The 5741-nt window shown below is 41.9% G+C and overlaps 1 protein-coding gene across 1 annotated transcript in view; it reads left to right on the forward strand.

Moving 5' to 3' along the window:
• fam210ab (family with sequence similarity 210 member Ab) overlaps positions 1-5741 on the forward strand; it is a 37781-nt gene that overhangs the window by 24637 nt on the left and 7403 nt on the right. Inside the window, exon 2 of the mRNA XM_032511447.1 lies at positions 1687-1725. The gene's annotated coding sequence lies outside the window, so the exon portion shown is untranslated. The remainder of the gene's footprint in view (positions 1-1686; positions 1726-5741) is intronic.

Raw genomic sequence — 5741 nt, forward strand, 5'->3', positions numbered from 1 at the left:
CAGTCAGAGTAGTTCACTGCACCCCGTGCAGCTAAGTTTCTAGATGTAGACAGTCACACAGGACAGAGTAGCGTGAGGAAAACTCAACAGATAGCAATCGGTAATACGTCAGTCTCAAGGTTTACCAGTTTACCATTAAACGCAACACTTTGTCCCATTGGTTGTTTTCAGACAACAGCAGTGACCAGTGCTAGGTGCGTCTGTTGCTGTAGCGTCTGTTAGCAGTTAGCTCTTCTAGGACGCACCGTGCTATGTCCTCGCATCGCTGCAATGCTGTTTTATGGATACGGTTTAATTTTGCGTTACATGACCCATTGTCTGTAAAGCCGTGCCTGTGTTGGATCTTTCTACGCTCTCTCGTCCTACTCCTCCTCCTCTACTCTCCGCGCCCCGCCACAGCGGCCGCCGGTCCACACTTCTGATATATTGTCTACAGTTTTAATTTTTCATTAAACACGCTGTATATTGTTAGTATAGAGGGGCAACCTGTATTTGTACCCAGTGTTTCCGTGGGTAACTGCTATCGCGGCCGCTACGGCGAAGAACACAGAAGAAGTTTTTGAATGCACTAACTTCAGTTGGTGAGTAACAGCGTGAGACGGAGCTGCTGGACCGTAGCCTGGACCTGGCCAGAATACATAGTTCATAAAAATGCAGCACAGTGAAGATACAGACGTTTAATACACACGACGTGTGTATCCGCCGTTCGACCCGTGCTGGACCCGTTCATATGAGTCAGCCGTCTCTCTGTGAGTAGCGTCCATCACACTCCCTCTCGCAGTTATAAATAGCCTATGTGACAATAAAATTTGTTTTGGTTAAAATCAACAAATAATCGTGAGAATAATCGCGATCAAAATTTTGATCAAAATAATCGCGATTATCATTTTGGCCATAATCGTGCAGATCTACTGGCTATACACTTTCTATGAACTCTCTACTGGCTATAATAATCTCTCTTTTCACTAACTCTCATGACTCTGACTCTCCTACTGCAACAACCCACAATGTCGTGTCCTGTGTTGCGCAACTTAAACCTTTGAATTCAACTTTTAAGCAGTCACGTGGGTGTGTGAAATGAAGCTTTGGACATCACTGGGCACGTGATTATCACAAAACGAATCAAGTTCCGATACAAAGCTCCATTCCAAATTGGTTAATGTCTTTGATACATGCCTCAAAGCAGGGGGTTCACGGGTAACATCCCTAACGTTTTGAGCTAGCGTTAGCTATCAAACAATCATAGATGGATAAAAACGTTTTTGGAATGACTGCTATCTACAAGCTAGCAATCAAACACAACAAAGGCTGTCACTTGAATGGCGTTTTGGGCTAACGTTAGCAATCAAACAATCATAGATAGCTAAAATGTTATTGTTTGTAATGAGAAAAGTTTATTTTATGGATTTCACACATTTCAGTATGACACGTTATGTTGTAAACTGTTTAAATCTGAGCATGCGCAACACACATCTGCACTTGACCAGAGCTGGTCTGACTCGATTCTCGTCGGTTATGAAACTTGATGCTGTAAACCGTTAAAATCTAAGCATGCGCGACTCAAATCTGCACTCGACTCACAGTGACACAACCATAAACCTTGCCCTGTTGATTACAAACAGTTTTGGAGACCAACATATTTGGACTTTTTGCATGAAACTAACCCACTTGTTTGTTTTTCTTCAGGTACTGCCTGCATTGATGGTCGTGCAATCATAACACAAGGTATGTTCAGGACCTTCAATCTGTCATTTAAAGGTGCCCTGCCATAGTATACCGTTTTACTTGCATTTTTGAGATGAGAGTAATGGAGAGTAACGAGGAGGGGAAGAATATGGAAAAAGGGAAATACGGCTCTTATCAAATGGAGAAAAAAAGCCCAACATAGCGGACCCCACTGAATGTGTGGGGGTTTAAAAATATCTACTTTGCCTCAAAAGTGAGCAGAGGGAACTAATGTTCCTAGGGAAATGGACCCTACGGACTTTAGGCTTAATTTCAAACCCTTTTTTACAACGTGAGAACATGTTTTACAACCACGCACACATCTCTATAAGCTATATCTAATTCTTTGTACAATTAATGTTCAACAGAACAATCAGAAAGGGACAACAACTAGAAAAAAGTAAAGATGCTAATTCACGCTGTGAACATATTGTAAAACATATTCATGTTTTTTTATCTCTCTGACAAGTGACCGCACCAAAATAAAAAGATTAAGAAGCTGGGTGGTGTTCCCAGTGTGAGGAATGTAAATTACACATACGTACGTATATAGGCCACGTTATTAGTCCGGTGATGTGAGACTTATTGAGAAGGTTATGAAACCAATGTAAGCTATAACAAAAAACAATAGGCCCACTTATTAAGGAGTAACACAAACTACCCTTCATTAGAGAAGGACAAGCAACAAGAATGAAATCATGAATGTATTGGTCTCTGACCAGTCTGCCATTATTATCATCTGAGAATATCATCATTAATATCGTCACTTAATTCCGGAGCGCGTCCTGTAACCTGAAGCTGAGACCACGACGCTGCTGCTGCTCATCTTATTTTACAGAGAGAGTGGACACTGACACAACTCGCAAGCCTGCTGGCAGGCAATAGCCACCGGCCACCGGGCACCAGGCACCGGGCAGCAGCCACCGGGCAGCGGCGGCCACCGGCCACCGGGCAGCGGCCGCACGCCAGGGAGCCTCGACATAGTACTGTCCCACCGGGAAAAGTCCCACTCCGCATCAGGGTGCCAGTGCAACCATTTCTAACCATCTAAACAGCTGTAGTAGGGTTTAAATCAAACTCGCGACAACAATAGTGACAAGTAGGCTAATGCATGTTAATAAAAATAAAGCAGAACACATGCAGAAGACAACGCAATAACTGTTAAACACGTTTATTTCGGATCAGACGGCATCTGATTTGACACATGAGACTCCAGGATTAATCTTAGCCTGGCTGTTAGCCTGCTCTGGACCAGGCTAGCCGCAAAGAATAAATCTCCATGGTTACTTGGCTGGGCTTAATTCAATCTGGTTTCGTGCAACCGAGTCCAAGCTAAATTCATCCAGGATAACTTGAATATCCCGGCTTAATCCCTTATCCTAGTTTCGTGCAACAGGCCCCTGGTACTTCATCTGTCAGCTCTAGTCACTGAAAATAAATAAGGGGAAAAATCTTGCCAACTATAGCAGCTGGTCAGTCTGTCATGTTACCTGAGCTCATTACTATTCATGAGCTCACACTGGGTAAAGGTTACCGATAGCCAGGCACTCATTGGCTAGCTGTTAACCAATCAGAGTCAAGCAGCTTTGCTCGTTGAATATTAATAAGAACTGGCACAAATCAAGCTGAGTCTTCCTGCAGGCTTTCTATACCATATTAGAACCAAGGCATTTTTTCCGCAAAAAATGTAACAGAATCCATGGTAGAACTTCAGACATTACCACAAAGCAATGAAATACGTGTGGCAGGGTACCTTTTAATATAGTTAAAAGTAAAGGCGATAACCTTATAGTTAACGCAGGAAGGACTTGAGGTCATAGTTGGTAAGGTAAGGGAAAGCCTCCATCCACTCAAATGTGTTTTTCTTAAGTCTGTCTTCTAAAATGTCTGAACTTGACTACATTAATTTGTGTATGTGCAAGAGTTGTTTTCACATTCCTCTACTGAAGGGTTTAAGGTTTTTACACTCAAAGTTTTTTAGAACTTTATTGTGGCTTCAATAGAAGTAGCAATGTTTACCTCAACTTTACGGGACTGTCACACTTCTGTCCCACCAGAATTGATGCGTGTTTAAGCATTATGGCAATTCTAAATAAAAATTGTGTGTGGAGCTTTACGAGTGGGCTGTCTGGTCTGCGTGAAATGGCTGTCCACTAGGGATGACACCAGAACCAATATTTATGGTACCTTCCGGTTTTAAAATGACAAAACACTGACGATGCCTGTTTTTTTGAAGCCCCATAGGCACGGTGCTGCGCCTCTTCCAGAACTGATGAGGGCAGTATAGGCTTCAGAGTGTTCAGTTGATACATTCAGAAGAAGGAGGTCACATACAAGGGGCCAAAGTCACGCCCTTCTACTTCTGGTTCATACCTTTGGAAAAAATGAAACGAGTCAACAGTACCCAACCTAAAAAACGGCATGTTCTCTGCAAACTCATGGCCCCCCTCTCTTGGCTTCAAATAACTCACCGTTGTCTGCTATGGCTGCTGAACAGGCTACACGTTGTAAGCAGCTACGGCCGCTTGCCTGGTCTTCCGGTAATGTTAGCAGTTAGGGTTAATTCAACGTGAGTACACAAATGTTGAAATGACATAAAATGCCTGTCCCTTGTAGCCAGGATGAATTAGCCTGAAGCTAATGCTTAGCTGCCTGTTCATGAGGAAATGAGCCAACTCGGCGTCCATTTTGGACTCTACACTGTCTTCATCTTTCAAATACATCTCCGATATTTACCCGGGGTTTTTCACGTCTCTGTTACAAACACTGTTGTTTTAGCGCAGTAGCTTTTGAAAAGATGCCTTGAAGTCTGGAATGTGTCTGGGGACACTATGGGTTGCACTATTACTATTAATTGCACTTTATTATGTTCTGTGCTCTATTGCACGTTTTGTATGTCTTGTTAAGACATTATTTTTCAAATATTTTAATAAAGAAGTTCATGTTTCAAGGTAAAGTACATGTAATCTTAGAAAATCCTTGGTATTAAAATCTGCATTGAGAAATGTTATTTTACTGGTACTGGCACCGTCTCCTGAGTTTTTGGTATCGTGATACCCCTACTGTTCACTCACAGGGCTGCGTGATGCTCATACTAGGGTCCTCAACTAACCCAGTAATTTGAATACTAAAAACCATAGATGCAAATTCTTTGAACAATTGTGTGGAGTGTAAAATCGAAAAAATAAAAATATAGCCGCAAGCGACAATTCACGGGTTCAAACCTTTTTTGTCAATAGCGACTTTCAAAGTATTTACACACGTGGTCCAACGTTGTTATAAAACATATTCTGCAAGCTTTGTAACAATTGGACAAACAGTGCACTTTGTTTAAAATGCCTACAACTGATTTGTAAACATTAATTTTCAATTCAGTGTGATATGTAGCTCAGTCCAGCTAACAGCAGTTTGAGAAAAGCAGATGACCAACACAAAACCAATTGCTTATAAAGCCACAAGCTGCGATTCTAAGCTCCAACCTGGATTTGCATCATTCCACATCCAGTTATCATGCATTTGAAGTGCCCCTTAGTGGTCAATTTGAATGAGACTTGCAGTGTATGTGTCAAGTCGGTATGTAGACATTTCATGGAAGTTTTGTGTTGATTGGACAAACATTTATGGCGGTTTTCCACTGCGTGGTATCTACTCGACTTGCCTCGACTCTACTCGCCTTTTTTGGTTTTCCATTACGAAAAAAAGTCCCTGGGACCTGCTACCAGGTACTTTTTTTTTTAGTACTACCTCAGTCGAGGTTGAGGCAATACCAAAAGGTGACGTGGAAACCTGCAGACAGCTGGTTGGTCGGATCACTGCGTTTATAGCAAACGAGTTCAGAGTGTGTGTCCAGAACAAACGGGACATCTACAAAAATCTAGCCAGACACCGATAGATTATCTACTCTCTGCACTATTCTCACTTATCAACTTTTCAATATTAAGGGCTATTAGTGGCTTTATGTCGTTTCAAATATTGCACACTGTTAAAAAACAAAAACAAGACAATATATCAAAGAA

The sequence above is a fragment of the Etheostoma spectabile genome, unplaced genomic scaffold, assembly GCF_008692095.1.
Source record: "Etheostoma spectabile isolate EspeVRDwgs_2016 unplaced genomic scaffold, UIUC_Espe_1.0 scaffold376, whole genome shotgun sequence".
In the NCBI taxonomy this organism is placed as follows: domain Eukaryota; kingdom Metazoa; phylum Chordata; class Actinopteri; order Perciformes; family Percidae; genus Etheostoma; species Etheostoma spectabile.